Genomic DNA, 17,327 nt, shown 5'->3' on the forward strand with positions numbered 1-17,327 from the left:
TTAAATATTAAATGTATGCACTACACTGAAAACTTGATTCCATTCCATGAAAATAATCCACATTATCCAAAGCCAAGAAAAAAAAAAAACAAAAACAAAAACAAAACAAAACAAAAAAAACAACCTCATTCATCCATATAAACAATTTCTAGGTAGCCAAAGGAAGGAACATACTGGCTGCTTCTGCTCCTGGCTTCCACGAAACTCGTGGTTGCCTACTCAGTTCTCCTTCTCTCTTCCTAGCATAAGTGTGGCTTCATTCAGAAAAGCAATGTACCCAGTTAAAATGCTACATTTCCCAGATTCCTTTGCCTACAACGGTGGCCACATAGCATCATCTGGCAAATGATATGTAAGAATAAATTACAGAGAAATGTTAAAGGCAGGGTGGACTTAGCTGGCACATGTCCTTTTTCATCCTTTGTTTTTTTTATCCTTTCTTCTTCCTTCTTCAACCATCTTGTGTCCTTGAGGTGTCCATATGGGGCAGGCCAAGGGAATTAGAGACCTCTATTTAAATCCCAGCTCTACTACCTGCAAATTCTATGAATTTAGACCGTTCATTTTAACCTCTCTGAGCCACACTCTGGTCTACCAAATGGGAGTCATGATGCCTCACTTGTGATACTATTAGGATTGACTGAAATATTTGATCAAACACAGGTGCAGTGCTTTTTAAATCATATAGCTCTTCAAAAGTACTAGATTATTTGTTTGTTTGCCTCCCTCCCTGTTTTATGACAGGTTTTCCTCCCCACTTAAATCTAAAATACTTCAGAAGTTAGAATGTCATATTTCTATAGGACATTCTTTCATAATAGGAATACCTATTTCCTTGACATGATATCAATCTATTATTTTTTTAAGTTTATTTATTTTGAGAGAAATACAGAGTGAGTGAGGGAGGGGCAAAGAAAGAGGGAGTGAGAGAATTCCAAGCAGGCTCTGCACCACCTGTTGTGGAAACTGACATGGGACCCAAAATCACCAACTGTGAGATCATGACCTGAGCCAAGACCAAGAGTCGGATACTTAACCGACTGAGCCATCCAGGCACCCTGTTACCAATCCATTATGTTATCAGATGCCAGAGGTCCTTTTGTGTACACTCTGGCCACATGCAAATCCTAAGTTAATTTGCATTCCCCAAATGTGACTTCAATTATCTTCTAAGTCAACTAGAAACTTAAGATGCACCATCCTTTTAAAATATGTATTTTTTCAAAGGTGTGAGTCTATTTTCTTGAGCATTTGAGGGGCCCTATCAATATCCTTCAATTTTAGCAATTTTTCTTGAATTATTTCTTTAATAATGTCTTCCCTTTCATTGTCTGTTTTCTCATTCTTGAACTCTTATTATTTGGATGTTGGATCTCTTGGTCCGTTTCTCTAATTTTCTTATCTTTGGGTAAGATCTCTTACCTTTCTTATCTATGTATCAGACAAAAAACCCTAAAGGCACAGAAACCATCCTACCTAGAAGGCAGTGGCAAATTAAAAATAACACGCTTCCCTAGTGCACAAACCAAAAAACCCAATCACTTAGACGTTTTTAAGTGTTCTCCTGGTTAACATTTGCGCTAAAGAAGAAAAATCAAAACTGTAAGTAGGCAATTCAAAAACAATGAAAAAGATAAAATCATATAGGAAATCTTATGGGATGAGGCAAAGCTGATTCACAGGCAAATTGATAACCTTAAATGCCCTTATGGTTAATCAGAAAAGGATGAAAGTGGGTAAAATAAACACCCATTTAAATAATTTGGTTTTTATAAAAGATTAAAAAAAACATGGAAAGAAATCTAGAAAATACAGTTAAAGCAAACACTATTGATTCGTAAACTTAACAGAAAAACTGTAAAGTTGATAGAGAAGTTTTAGAGCTGGTTCATGATATAGCCTTGTTTCCACCACTGAAGGAGTCATAAATAAATATTATAAATGAAAAAAGGGAAACCACAGATTTTAAAATTATAAGAGGATTCTATGAATAATTATATGCTAATACTTTCAAAACCTCAGTGAAATGGATTATTTTCTGGGAAAGCATAACATACCAAAATTGCCTCGAGAAAAATTAGACTACCTGAAAAGACTGATAATAAAGGAAAAAAATGTAAAGAAAGTTGCCAAGTACTGCCTTCTAAAATGGCTTCCCGCCTCAGAGGATTTCATGGGTGCGGTACTTCAGCCTTTCACAGAACAAATAATTTCCGTGTAACATAAACCCCTTCAGGGCATGAAAAAAGATGTAAATCATATCAGTTCATTTTACAAAGCTAAACCATTGACATAAGGTTTTGGATGAATCTCAAAAACATTATGGTGAATGAAAGAAGCCAGACACAGAGTACAAATTATATGATCCCAATTATATGAAGCTCAAGGCCAGACAATACTAATGTGTGATGACAGAAAGTACAGAAATGGTTGCTAGAGGTGGGGGTGGAGGACTGCCTGGAAGGAACCACAAGGGAACTTTCTGGGGCCATGAGAATGCTCCATATCTTGATCTGGTCGATGGCTACTGGGATATTTGTATTTGTCAAAATTCATCAAGTTGTACACTTAAGGTTTTCACATTGTACTGTGTGTAAATTATACCTTAAAAATGTACTCTTAGGAAAAAAACCTGGTGACCATGACTTAAAAGACAGCCAAAATAAATGAATGAATTAATGAATAAATAATGTAACAAAGCAGGCTAATCACACTTAATATGTTATATATGCAAAAGTAGTAAACAAAATGTTGGCAAACGTAATCCTGCAATAGATTAGAAGAATAATACATCAAAAAACTGCATGATTGTTTCAATATTATAAGTTTATTACTATACTAATCCAAATAAGAAAAAGCATTTCATAATAATATTGAAATTAGTCTACAAAATTCATTTATTCATGATTTTAATTCCTGATAAGCTCAGGTTAAAAAAAGATAATACCTCAGCATGATTGATAAATAATATCTATCTCAAACTGAAAGCCCAAATCATCCTTAACAGTGAAACTCAAGAGGCCACCTCATTAATGTCAAGAACAAAACAAGGATGGCCATTGTTCCCACTGATATTTACTATTGTTCTAAAGTTTCTAAGCAATGTAAAAGGACCAGAAATAGATATGAATCATAATTATGAGAGAAAGAAACAGAAGTATAATTTTTAGCCCATGATAATATTGTCTTTCTAGAGAACTCAAGAGGGCCAATTGAAAAACAATACTCTGACTGGTTACAAAATAAATACAAAGGCACGGTAGGGATGCTCACTGAAGCATTATAATAAAGAACAACTGGAAACCACCTAAATGTCCAACAGTAGGAAACTGGGTAAGTTTACTGGAAGTAAACTGGAAGTATACACACACGATAGAATGCTATGTAGCAGTTAAGATGAATTAAGTAGATATAAAAATATTAAGTGGAAAAGAAAATGCAGGATTATATATACAGTGTGATACTTTAATGCTTAAAAACAGACTGAAGCGCCTGGGTGGCTCAGTCCAGTTAAGTGTCTGAGTCCTGATCTCAGGGTTGTGAGTTCAAGACCTATACTGGGCTCTATGGTAGGTTCTGCACTGGGTGTGAAGCCTACTTAATAAAATAATAAGAAGAAAAAATAAAATAAAACAAAATAAAATAAAATAAAAACAGACTAAACTACACTGTTTGGAAAAATACAAAAAAATAGAAGTAAAAGATACCAACTTCCATACACTGGCCACCTCTGGGAAGAGAGGAAGGGGAATGAGAGTGGGAGGAATACAAAGGGGCTTCCACTATGGTTGTACCTCTTTTTTAAGGAATAAAAAGACCTGGAGAAAGCTCTCCATCTGACCACCGGACCCAGTATGCCAGAAATAATCCCCAGAGAGTTCACTTGTGGCCCTACCAGTCCTCCACCCTCACTCCTGGCAAACACTTCTGATTTATGCCATCTGAGGTGAGTTTTGCCAGTTACTGAAATTTAAATGCAACCATTGGTTTCCTTTCAGATCTTCCTTGGTCTCCTTCTGAAAAACTGGCCTTTAGGAAGGACACCAAGAGTCCAGAACAGACACTTGACAGACTAAGAGTTGAAGGATACGCAACTCAGCGCTCCCGGCCACCATGCAAGTCAGGGGTACAGCCTCTCACAGGAGGCTACTCACCTCAAGGCACGAAGCAGACACCCAGAGGACAGGTACCCCTTGTGACACTTAACAGACTCACCTCTGTCACCGATCAAAATACCACGATACCAGGAGGACAACCCACGGAGAAAGACTCCAGTCACCACACAGGTACATGAGGGTTTCTCAACCTCAGCACTACTGACTTTTGGGGCTAGACAATTCTTTGTTGTGGGGACTGTCCTGGGTGTAACAGGGTGTTTAGCAGCACCCCTGGCTTCTCCCCACTAGACGCCAGTACTGGGTCCCCAGCTGTGACAACTAAAAATATTTCCAGACGTTGCCAAATGTTCCCCAGGGAACAAAATCGCTCTTGTTCAGAACCACTGTGACAGAGAGGACAGATTAGGCAGAGGGGTGGAGGGGAGTTCGGGGTTTTTGTTGGTTTGGTTTGTTTTGTTTTACTTAGGAATAAAATCATCCAGATATGTGCATTAGTATATGAAGAAGCAACAAAGGAATACTGAGGACATGAAGGAAAGCCTGCATGGTTAGGGAGCACACCATATTCAAGGGTGAGAAAACAATATTATCAATCTATTGATCCTGTCAAACTAATGTGTAACTTCAGAGAACTGTAATTAAAAGTTGGCTAGAAACTTTCTAGAACTTGAAAATGTGAAGTCTAGGGGCGCTTGGGTGGCTCAGTCAGGATGATCATCTGACTCTTGATTTCGGCTCAAGTCACGATCCCAGGGTCATGGGATCAAGCCCCAAGTCGGGCACCACACTGAGTGGAGCCTCTCCTTCTCTGTCTGCCCCTCCATCATTCATGCATGTGGTCTCTCTCTCTCAAAACATTAAAAAAAAAAAAGATTCTCTCTCTCCCTCTGCCCCTTCCCCTGCTCACTTTCTCTCTTTCTCAAGTTAAGTCTAAAGTTGCAAAGGAAAAAAAGAGGTTAAATAATAAAGAAAATTTTCAAAAAAATAAATAATGGTTCTGATCTACCAGATATTAGGTGAGTTGTAAATTATAAAAATTAAAACAGTGTAGAAAAGTAGACATAGCTGAAAAAATTAAAAGCCTGGAAACAGGCCTGAGTCTATGCAGGAATTTAGTATCAATTAAAGTGATGCTTAAATTCATGAGAAATGTAGCAGAATGCCCAATAAATGATGCAAGAACAATTCATTAACCATTTGGGGCAGGAAAAAATTCAAGGCCTGGCATCATACATCAAAATAAATTTCATCAATCAGCAAGTTATTACTTTAATTAAAATATAAAAATCTAGAATAAAATATAGACTAATATTTTTCTGATATTAGAAGAAAGGCTTTCTAAACAAAACGAAGAACTCAAAAAGGAAAGATAATATACTTGACTACACGAATATGCCAACCTTCCCATACATCAGCAAGCACTATAAACAAAATAAAATTCAGAAAAACTGTCACCTAACAAGTTATATTGACTTCTACTAAATACAATATGAAAAGGACAATATGTCATTCCCACTTTTTTCTGAGAGAGAGAGAGAGAGAGAGAGAGAATCTTAAGCAGGCTCTATGCTCATTATGGAGCCCGACGTGGGGCTCGATCCCATGACCCTGGGAGCATGGCCTGAGCTGCAATCAAGAGTTGGACACCAGGGCACCTGGGTGGCTCAGTCGGTTAAGCATCTGACTTTGGCTCAAGTCATGATCTTGTGCTTTGTGAGTTCAAGCCCTGCGTCAGGCTCTGTGCTGACAGCTCAGAGCCTGGAGCCTACTTAGGATTCTGTGTCTCCTTCTCTCTCTGTCCCTCCCCCGCTTGTGATCTGTTTCTGTCTCTTAAAAATAAATCAACATTAAAAAATTTTTTCTAAAAAGAGTTGGACACCCAATCGACCAGGTGCCCCCACCCCCACTTTTTAAATGGACAAAAGGACACAACCATGCAATTCACAAGAGATAAAGGAGAAATGGCCAAAAAACATTAAGAAAAGTTAATCTCACTGGAAATTCACATCATGAAAATTAAAATATTGAGACATCATCTTTCTCCTATTGAATTGGCATGAATTTTTTAAAGTAATAGCCAGCATTTGGGAATTTCCATATCCTCTAGAGATAGTATTAATTTATGAACATTTCTGAAAAGGAATTTGACAACTATTTTCAAAGGCATTAAAAAGGTTCATATATACCTGAGAGTTACCGTTTATACCTCCAGCCCAGAACTTGCCCTTGAATTCTACAGGTGCATTTCCAACAGCCTCCCACCCAACATTGCCCCCCAGGGGCCTCTAACTGGTGCCTCAAAAAAACACGTCCAACACCAAGCTCCTGATTCCTACTGCCTTTCTGTGCCTCAAAGCTGTTCCTCCTATTGTCGCCTCCATCTCAGGAAAAGGTAACTCACCCTTACTAGTGTTCAGACCCAAAACCTTCATGTCATCCCTGACATCTGTCTTTTACTGACATCAAATCCTAGGGCATTACACTTTAAAGTAGTTGCAGAATGCACCTCTTTGTCACCACCCCTATCACCAACACTCTGGTCTGAGCCACCATCATTCCTTACACAGACCACTGCAATAGCCTCTTTCCTCGCTCTGCCTCTGCCTGTGCTGTCTTCCACATTATCCTCATACAGCTGCCAGAAGGATCCTTTTCGTAGCCTGAGTCAAATCAGACCGCTCCTCGTTCAAAACCCTCCCCTGGTTCCCTTCTCAGAGAAGAGCAAAGCCATGTAAAAGTCTGTAAGACTGTGAAATTGTGGCTTATAAGAAAAATAAATATTCAGTCATTCAGATAACTGTCTCCGTAAAAACCCAAGAAGACGGGGCTGAGAGAGTTTCCAGGCTGGTGAAGACGTGCAGATTGGAGGAGAGAGGCACACTCAGAGGGAGCAGGGAAGCTCTGCTCTCTCCCCACATGCTTCGCCCTGTGTGCCTCTTCCATCTGACTATTCCTGAGTTACATCCCTCTATAGCAAACTGGTGATCTAGTAAGTACAATGTTTATCTGAATTGTGAGTGCTGTAGCAAATTAATCAAACAAGAAGAGGGGGTCGTAGGAACCACTAACTTATTTCCAGTTGACCAGAAGTAAAGGTAACAACGTGCACTTGCAGCTGGCATCTGAAGTCCAAGGAGGAGGTCATGGAAACCTCCATCTACAGCTGGTCAGTCAGAAGGACAGGTAACAGCCTGGGCTTGTGCCTTGTATCTGAAGGGAGGGTAGGACAGTCTTATAAGACTAAACCCTTAACCTGTGGAATCTGATGGTGTTTCCAAGTAGACAGTGTTAGAATTGAGTTGAATTCTTGAAGACCTTTCTGGTGTCTAAGAATTGCTTACTGGAGGAGTAGGAGAACCCCGCCCCTTCCAAACACATTGGAATTGGTCCAGGACCCCAAAAGAAAGACCATATAGGATCTGGCTACTTTTCTCACCTAAACCTAAGTGAGGCTCCATAATCATAAAACCCAATATTGCAGAATGCCAGCGCCAGAAGGATTAGCTTCTGTGCTGAAATATAGAAGATACTGCCCTAGTGTCTCTGACAATTTATAACCACCGAGATTCTAGTGGTTGTACTCTCTCGCTCTCCCACTCTCAAAAAAAAAAAAAAAAAAAAAAGTGGGAATGACATATTGTCCTCTTCATATTGATTTATTAGAAGAAATCAACACTTCTACAAAAGCACAAACTGAGGCTTAGAAAGTGAATTCCTGAAGATGTGCAGAATCAGCAATACAACTCTCTCAAGATGTCCCCTTGATCCAGCCCTCCCTGTATCCCATATAGCTTAGAGTCTTAGTGACCAGATATAAGAGGTTATCTGTCTGGCAGCTCTGCACTACCCAATCAGAACATACATTTAGAATAAATGTTCAGAATAAATGTTTATAAATAAATTTGAATTACCCAAGCAACAAAAATTCTTTACTTTTTCATATAAATGTATAACATTTGCATGGCCATTTCTATTGAGGGCTACAATTTCTCAAAGCAAAGCATCACTCAGCATGCGAAATACATCAAGATGAAAATTCCAGGGCACCTGGGTGGTTCAGTTGGTTAAGCTTCTGACTCTTGATTTTGGCTCAGATCATGAGTCCAGGGTCATGAGATTGAGCCCTGCATTGGGCTCAGCATGGAGCCTGCTTAAGATTCTCTCTCCCCCCCTCTCTCTCCACCTTTCCCCAGCTTGTGCATGCTCATGCTCTCTTTCTCTCAATAAACAAATTGATTGATTGATTGATTGATTGATTAAAAAATGAAAATTCCAAGATAGATGGAATGATGGATCTCCCAAAGGGCTTTTGTCCAGTTCTGTGGAGCCCACATATCTCCTTCCAGCTTATTTCCATGAAGGCAGTCTATTTACCAGCACTCATTTCTTCATGAGTTTGTTAATCTGGTTTACATCATCAGCAACTGCTCTGAGACGGGCCCTGTGCTGGGCACTAGCAGAGCTGAGATGGAAGTGCCATGAACACCATGTAGAGTAGGGAAATGAGCCCGAAGGGAGGCGGGGAGGAGGCTGGGCAGGCAAACACTGACCAAAGTAGCAACACCACAGGCTCTAACAGTTTCACTGTCCTGATAGCAGATGAGGACACCAAGGCAAAGACTGAGAGACCTCCTGGGGTTACATGGTGAATAGGTGCAGAGCACAACCATGGTCCAGGAAGCAGATGCTTAAAGCAGAACTCACTCCAGTGTCCCTCACCCCATGGTGATCCCCACCCCTGCTGCTCTCACGTCTCCTACAAGCCAAGTCAGGACTGAAGGTCACGTCTCATCCCTGGATAGTGCATCTTTGTTGGTTTTTGACTCCCCTCCATCCAAACATCTTTCCAGTTTGAGAGAAATCTCCCAAGGTGTGACCAACAACACTGCCCGATGCACCTGTGCCCACTCCCTGAGTGGCCAGTCTGCTCCTCTCTTTACTCCAGATCCTGTCACACATCTATGAATCTCAGCTTCCCACTGTCAAGGTGTGTGAGAGGGTCATCCAGGGCATTGCGGGGCCATGTGGGTACCTCCTCTCTCAGAACTCGAGTACAAGTCCCCCAATGTTGCAAATGCTGCTACTAAAGACCCAGCAGAAGCCAGCAAACAAAGAGGCGCCTTAATAACATGCCTTGGAAGCAAGTCTTTTTATAACTTCATTCTTCCCTCTCAATGGCCCCAAATGAAGATGAAATACAGAGAGGAACCCTTGGCAACAGTAAAGGAGAAAACTCATCCTTCCAAGGGCCTTCTCCTTGTGCCTAACTTCTTTCAATAGGAGGCAGATTTGGCCTCCCTGGCACCCACTGTGTTCCCAATTTTCTGGATCATGGGGAACAACAAAACTCACCCTTTGGAGAAACTGTGGACCAATCACAGACGCTCTAGGCTGCAGCTGTCATGATAATTAGCTATTTCTTTCCCTTGAGTTTCTCTACCTCTCCCCTCCCTGTGTTCCAGCCAAAGGTAGGTGGTGTGCAGGGGCCTGTGAAGAAGGGCCATCTGGAGAGTCCATTGGGCGCGGTCACTTAAAGTCAAGAATAGAATCTGCAGTCAGCCTGCCTGGGTTGAGAAACCAGATCTACCACCCATTAGCTGTGTGTCGCAGAGAAAGGGATTTCTCATCTTTGAGTCTCAGTGTCCTCATCTGAAAGTGGACATGACAGCAGTGCCTGCCTTGTAGGCGTAAATGAGAGCTGCACGTGAGTCACCTAGCAGAGGGCCACAAGCAATCGCCACTCTTGCCAACGAATGTGTGTGCACGAACACAGACGCTTCAAAAGCCCTTCCACACACACCTTATCTGGACACCACGCCAGGCCAGGGTCCCACGCAGCAAGGGCCCCAGGAAGACCTGCATGAGGGCTGAAGTCATGCAGTTGAAGTCTTAGCAGTGCTTGGCATCCAGTAAGTGTACGAGACCGGCTCACCATCAAAGGCGCATTTGAATAAATAACGGAGGCCCAGAGAGACTTTGGGATGGAGCCAAATCACGTTGGTATGTAGTAGACTATGGCTTTGACTAGATTGTCTGGTTTCAAATCTTTCCCTGCAGTATGTTTAGGATCTGGCAAGGTTCTTCTGAGGCAGATCCAGTTCTCAGTCTTGAAATGAAGAAGCCAGGGACACAACAGTGCTGATCCACCACTACCTCAGAGCACAGGCTGGGGAGGAAGACTACCTGGGTTCAAACCGGGGCTCTACCACTTTTCAGCCGTGCGTCCTTGGCAAATTACCCAAACTCACAGAGTCTCAGTTTCCCCATCTGTAAAATGAGGATGATAGTAAGATCATTAATATCACCCAACAAGGTCGTCATGAGGATTTTTGTTATTGTTATGATCACTACCTTGATCTCAGGCACCAGAGTCAGCCTGCCATATCCCTCTCCCTCAATGCATTGGTACAAGTGCCCTAAGGGCGTGGTCACTTCACGCCTAACTGCTCAGACAAGGCTGCTGCACTGCACAATTCCCAGGGCATCACTCGCATCCTATTCCATCTGAATGGTGCCCTCTGGGCTTGTGCAGCACACAACCTATACTCCTATACATAGCAACCCTGTGCTGAGGGCAAACTGTGGGACCATAGAGGATCTGGATGTTAGTTTTCTAGTTGGAGAGCATGAGCACCATGAAGCTAGCAAAATGTCCTGGTTCTGGGGTCCTCCAGTTTAGAACTAGAATCTAGGCTGCTCCCAAAAGTCTGTGGGCCAACCCCGGCTGCAAGAGGAAGATGGTGAAAAATCGAAGATGCCAACACAGGGACACAGGGTAAGGGGCTGGACTGCTGGGTAGGGAAGTGACTTGGGCAAGTTTCAGCTCCAACTCCAGGTCTCTGCATAAAATGACTCCAGAGTCTGGGTACCTGGGTGGCTCTGTTGGTTAAGTGTTCACGAGTTCGAGCCCCGCATTAGGCTCTCTGCTGTCATTGCAGAGCCCACTTGGGATTGTCTGTCCCCCTCTCTCTCTGCCCCTTCCCTGCTTGTGTGTGCACGCTCTCTCTCTCTCTTGAAGAAAAAAAAAAAAAAAACATTAAAAAAATGATTCCAGGGCCAAGGGGAAGAACTTGCATATTCTGGCCAAGGAAGACAAAACATTAGATACCAGTTGCTACTTCATAGCATACACCGTGTCCTGCAGAACAGCAGCCCAGCCTTCAAGTTGGCAGAGCTAAGTCTTCAACAGGCCACTTCCCTTTCCACTAGGCTGGCTGCTTCTGCATCTACACGGTAAAAATAGCAAATCCCATGAGCACCTCACTCCTCTTACTGTGGCCAGAGGGAATACTGTGGCTATGGCTGCATTTAACAAGTTTGTGGATGGGGATGCTGCCAGGACCTGATGGAAAGGAAATCCAGAGTAAGTGTCTATTCCATTAAGACCAGTTGCTTCCCCTCCAATGCAAATGAGGGCCTATTAACCATTCTGCCACTAGGTCCCCTCAATGAGGTCTGATACCCCATCGAGGGCTAGGATTGGACATCTGCTGCTGAAGCACTGAGCACTGAGCAGTGGAGCCAGTCCAGGAAGTCTGGGTGTGGGGTACATGCAGCCTTTTGTGGCCACTTGGCCATGATCTCCCTGAGCAATGGCAGTTTGCCCAGGAAGGAAGAAGGCCCACAGCCAGGGGGCAAGTTATCTCACCCACTGGTAAATGGCACATAGTAGATACTTAATAAATATGTTCTGAATGAATACATTAACGTGACAACTGAGAGGCATGGGGTACTTGTCCTGGGCACAAAACTGAAGGGAAGTGCCCAAAATCTCAACAAGTGAGACAAAAAATACTTTGTTGAAATGATTCAACAAATGAATAAAATTCGTATAAAACAACAAATGAATAAAAATTCGTATAAAATACTCTATGATAAATCAAATGTCAGAACATTAAATAAAGACAAGATCTGACAGGGCCAAGGTAAGGGAGAGGCAAATGAGGCCAAGTCACGCGAGCACAGGGTCAAACCCTGTCTTTACTTACAGTTCTGACATTCTGATGAGGATATTTCTACCTTCATTTTTCTTTTCCTAAAACACAGAGTTAAAAATATTATCCATCTTGACTACTGAGTTTTGGGGGACATCCCCTTAAATCTTGTGCCCAAGGCAAGTGTCCTACCTGCCATGCCCCAGTCCCTCCCTGACCCTGAGGGAACTCTCAAAACTTTCCACCAGCTGCGAACAGCATCCTGATGTGCCGCCAGACCGTCAAGAGGCAGGGTCGTTCACACAGCTGTCTGGTCCCACTGCGGGGCCTCCTCTTGCCTGCGGTGCCAGGCACGGCTGGTAGCAGGACAGCACGCTCACTGACTGAAACAGGCCACCCAGATGTGAAGAGCCACATTGGGCATGGGTGCCTCTTGCTTCACAGAAGAAATTGCAAGAGGCCCCACACCTGTAGCCCCAGGAGCTTCCCGAAAGTGAATGGCCACAAGATTTGTTTTTTAATTAACAAACATTATTTTTTAGAGCAGTTGTAGGTTTACAGGAAAACTGGGCAGAAAGTACACAGGCTCCATAAACCCCCTTCGCTCCTCCACACAGGGCCCCTACTATTAACACCCTGCACGGAGTAGCATATTTATTAAAATTGACAAACCAATACTGATGCATTATTAATGACTAAACTCCATGGTTTAATTAGGGTTCACTCTTTGTGTTGAAGATTCTATGCGTTTTGACGAACACATGATGCCACATACCCACCATTACAGTGTTATACAAAATAGTTTCACTGCCCTAAAAATGCCCCCTTTCCTCCACTCCTCCCAATCCCTGGCAATCACTGATCTTTTCCTGTCTCCATAGTTTTGTCCTTTCCAGACTGTCGTGTAGGGGGAATCACACAATATGTAGCCTTTCCAGACTGACTCCTTTAACTTACCAACATGCCTTAGGTTTCTTCATGTCTTTTTATGGCTTGATAACTCTCTTTTTTAATCACTGAATTAATTGCTGAATAACGTTTCATTGAGCAGATATATGTACCACAGGTTGTCTATCTACTCAGCCACTAAAGAGCATTTTGGTTGCTTCTGAGTTTTGGCAATTAAGAATAAAACTGCCATAACCATTTGTGTACATTTTTTATGTGGACATAACTTTTCAAGTCATTGGGTACAATACTAAGGAGCACAACTGGCCCATGAATTTTTGAGGCTCAACAAGAGCCCTAGGATATGGGCCTCTTATCACTCTCCATGGTCAATAACATGACCTTGTCAATGGAGTGGACCAGTAGGGTGCTGTACGGGCCGTGAGGACACCAGAGCCTCCCACAGTCAAAGGTGGTTTTTCCCTGAAGCAGGATGGCAAAGGCGAATGGCTGCCTCTACAGGAGAAGGCGAATGATGTCTAGTGGTCCAGTTTAACAGGGGCGAGAAGAAAGACAAGTCCCCCCCCAACCCTGCCCCCGGCCCTGCTCCCATGCTAGACAGAATGTGACAGAACAGAGGGCAGAAAAAGTTTGCCTTTTCCAATTAAGCACAAACATTTTCTTCCCAGGGGTAGCAGGGCCTAGCACTTGCCTTTCTGTTTGTTCTCTCAATAAAAGGCCCTTTTACCTGCAATGATTACCTGCCACAAGGAGACCATAATTAACAGAGAGAACGTGTATTTCTAGCCATCAGAAAACTGTTTTCTAACAAGTAAAAATATAATTAACATTCCCCAGCTTTCTCCTCCATGGAGATTTTTTTCCTCCTCACTTTCTACAAATTCAGAGGAAATTCTACAAAGACTAGGAATGTATTATGGGGTTGAAACGTATCCCACCAAAAAGATACGGTGAAGTCCTAACCCCAGTAATTGAAAATGTGATGTTGTTCAGAAACAGGGTTACTGTAGATATAGTTAGTTAACATGAAGGCATACTGGAGTAGGGCGGCTGGTGTCCTTATAAGAAGAGACACAGAGATACACACAGAGGAGAAGGCCGCTGTGGGGACAGAGGCAGAGATCAGAGTCATGCAGCCACAAGCCAGGGACACCAAGGACCGGGAGCTAAAAAGACGCAAGGAAAGAGTTTACACAGAGTATCAGAGGATCATGGCCCTGCTGACACCTTGATTTTAGACTTCCAGCCCCCAGAACTGTGAGCAGATATCAGTCATTTGAAGCCACCTGGTTTGTGGCACTTCGTTACAGCAGCCCTAGCAAACTAACACAGAGCAGGATCACCTAACTCCTCACCATGCAGATGAAGTGCCTGATGCTCTGGAAGGCGCAAGGACTTACCTGAGGCCTCAAGAAAGTGGGAGGCAGAGATGACACTTGAATCAAGTCCCACCGGCTCAGAGGCCAGTGTTCATGTCACAGCAGGATTCACTCTATGCATGTGTGACGGTCTCCGCTGGTCCACGATGCTCCCATCTGGACGCTAACCACTCTGGGCTCAGCCCTTGGGCAGCAGGTACAAGCAGGCCAGCAGTGTGCCCTGGGCACAGGCTGCTTCAGAAGCCAAGGTGGGAAAAGAATGTGTGTGATGAGGGAGGAGGGGGGCTAGACCGAGAGAAGGGATTAATAATGATTGAGCTGAGTGCTAGGTGTCTCATACATTATCCCATTTGCATCCCACACAACTCTTTGGTGCAGGTATCATCAGCCTCACTTTTCAGAGCTGACACTGGGTCTCAGAGATGCTAAGTAACTCTCCCTAAACCATACAGCTGCTGGAGATTTGAATCTAAACTCTTCAAACGCTACATGCTCTTTCTGAGTACTTCCATCTCTTCCCAGTGGTTTAACTTCCATCCATATGTTAACGGCTCCCAAATAGTTTCTGCAGCCCCAGCATCTGGTCTCCTTGTTCAAGATCTCCATCTTCATGTCTCATGGGCATCTCAGACTCAGCATGTCCAAAATTTAACTCATCGGCTTCCAGTAAAAGCCTGGCACTCCCACCCACCAACTCCCATCCCACTTAGCACCCTGGCAGCCATCCCTGACTCCTATCCCAGCCACCTCAGCCCTCCCTGCACACAGTCCTCAAGTCACCAATTCCTAGTCATGCGTCCTCTGTCTCCATTGCTTCCAGCCTGGTCGAGATAGCCATCATCTCACTCCTGGGTGACACAGTCTTCTCACTGGCCCTCTGCTTTCAGCCTTTCCCCTCTGCAGCCTAGTTTTCCCTCATGCAGTAGCGAGGGATTTCTTGAAGCACAAACCTCATCACATGACTCTCCTGATTAAAACTCTTCAACGGTAATTGCAAATTCTTATCTGCCATTCACTGTATAAGCCCTTTACATATATTGACTCATTTAATCCTAAAAAGCACCCTCTGATATGAAATAGGCACTGTGTTGTTCTCCTTTTACAGATGAGAAAATTGGAGTGCTGGGGGTTCAGTAACTTGCCCACCATCTCACAGCTAGTAAGTGGCTGAGCCAGGATTTAAATTCCCTTGTGCTTTTGGGGTGTCTGGGTGGCTCAGTTGGCTAAACATCCAACTCCTGATCTCAGCTCAGGTCTTGATCTCAGGGTCATGAGTTAAAGCTCCACATTGGGCTCTATACTGGGTATGGAGCCTACTTTTACAAATTTTTTTTTTCATTTTTTTTAACGTTTATTTATTTTTGAGACAGAGAGAGACAGAGCATGAACAGGGGAGGGGCAGAGAGAGAGGGAGAAACAGAATCCGAAACAGGCTCCAGGCTCTGAGCTGTCAACACAGAGCCCGACGCGGGGCTCGAACTCACGGACCGTGAGATCATGACCTGAGCCGAAGTCGGACGCTTAACCGACAGAGCCACCCAGGCGTCCCTGGAGCCTACTTTTAAATAAATGAATGAATGAATGAATGAATGAATGAATGAATGAATAAATAAATTCCCTTGTGTTCTTAGGATAAAGTCCAAAATCCTTCTTCTGGCCTACAAGGCCTATAGGGTCTCCCCCCTACCTCTACCTTTCCATCCCATCTCGCCCTCCTCTCTCTTACTCAAGTTCAAAACAAGGACTGGGTTGTCGCTGTTGTTTTTAACTATTCAAGATCTCTAAGGTTCTTCCTATGTCAGGGCCTTTGTGCATACTGTTTCTTCTGCCTAGAACACGGCTGACCCCACTCTTCACCTGGTTGACTTCTCCTTCAGATCTCTTTAATTGTTGCTTTGTCAGAAGCTTTCTCTGAGCCCCCAGACCAAGTCAGGAAGCATGTCACTTTATGCTTTGTCACCTGAACATTTTCTTTGTACTACTTCTCATAGTCATATTTACTCATATAATATGATGTTTAATGTCTGTCCCGTCCCTACTTCCCAACAGACAAGCTCCTAGAGGGTAGAGTCTATATCTGCCTTGATTCTCCAGGAAATTGCCTGGAAAATAGTAGATGTTCAATAAATAGTAACAGATTGAAAGAACAAACTAATAAATATAAGAATAAATGAATGAATACCCTGTCTGCTCTTCAGCTGTCTGTCCAGCCAAGAGGCACATTTTCAGACGTAATACCTTTCTTTGAGGAGAGGTTCTCAAGCTTGTAATGTGCACGCAAATCACCTGGGGGTCTTTTTAAAATGCAGATTCTGATTCAGGAGGCCCAAGTAGGACCTGAAAGTCTGCATTTCTGATATGTTCCAGTGATGCTGACACTGCTTGTCCAGGGACACCACTTTGAGCAGCAAATATTTAACCAATCTCTCACCTCAGTTTTCTCTCTTTTTAAAATTTTTACTTATTTTTGAGAGAGACGCAGAGCACGAGTGGGGGAGGGGCAAAAAGAGGGAGACAGAATCCCCACAAGGCTCCAGGCTCTGAGCTGTCAGCACAGAGCCCAACATGGGGCTCAAACTCATGAATTGCGAGGTCATGACCTGAGCCGAAGTTGGACACCTAACTGACTGAGCCACCCAGGCACCCCTCAGTTTCTCTTTAATGAGTAAGTCTTTCTGATCTCTTCCCTCACCTCCTCCTTTCCAAGCTGGCACTTGAGTATTGAAAGGGAGCTCTATGTGAACTTTTGCCCCTGGAGAGTGGCAGTGGAGGGTGCGAGTGAGGAGCCGCTCCTGCGCCAGTGCTGACATAGGCATTATGTGGTCTGCTGCAGATGCCTGGTCAGGCCTGTCATGGTCAGGACAACACTAGTTTCTGTAGCAAATAAGCCCCCAAATTTCAATGGCTCCAACTCTCCCCATATTGCTCACAGAGTAGTCCAACGAGGCAATTCCTAGTCTATGGGGACCTTTCCTCCATGTAATGAT

This window comes from Panthera tigris, chromosome A3, assembly GCF_018350195.1.
Source record: "Panthera tigris isolate Pti1 chromosome A3, P.tigris_Pti1_mat1.1, whole genome shotgun sequence".
Classification (NCBI taxonomy): Eukaryota; Metazoa; Chordata; class Mammalia; order Carnivora; family Felidae; genus Panthera; species Panthera tigris.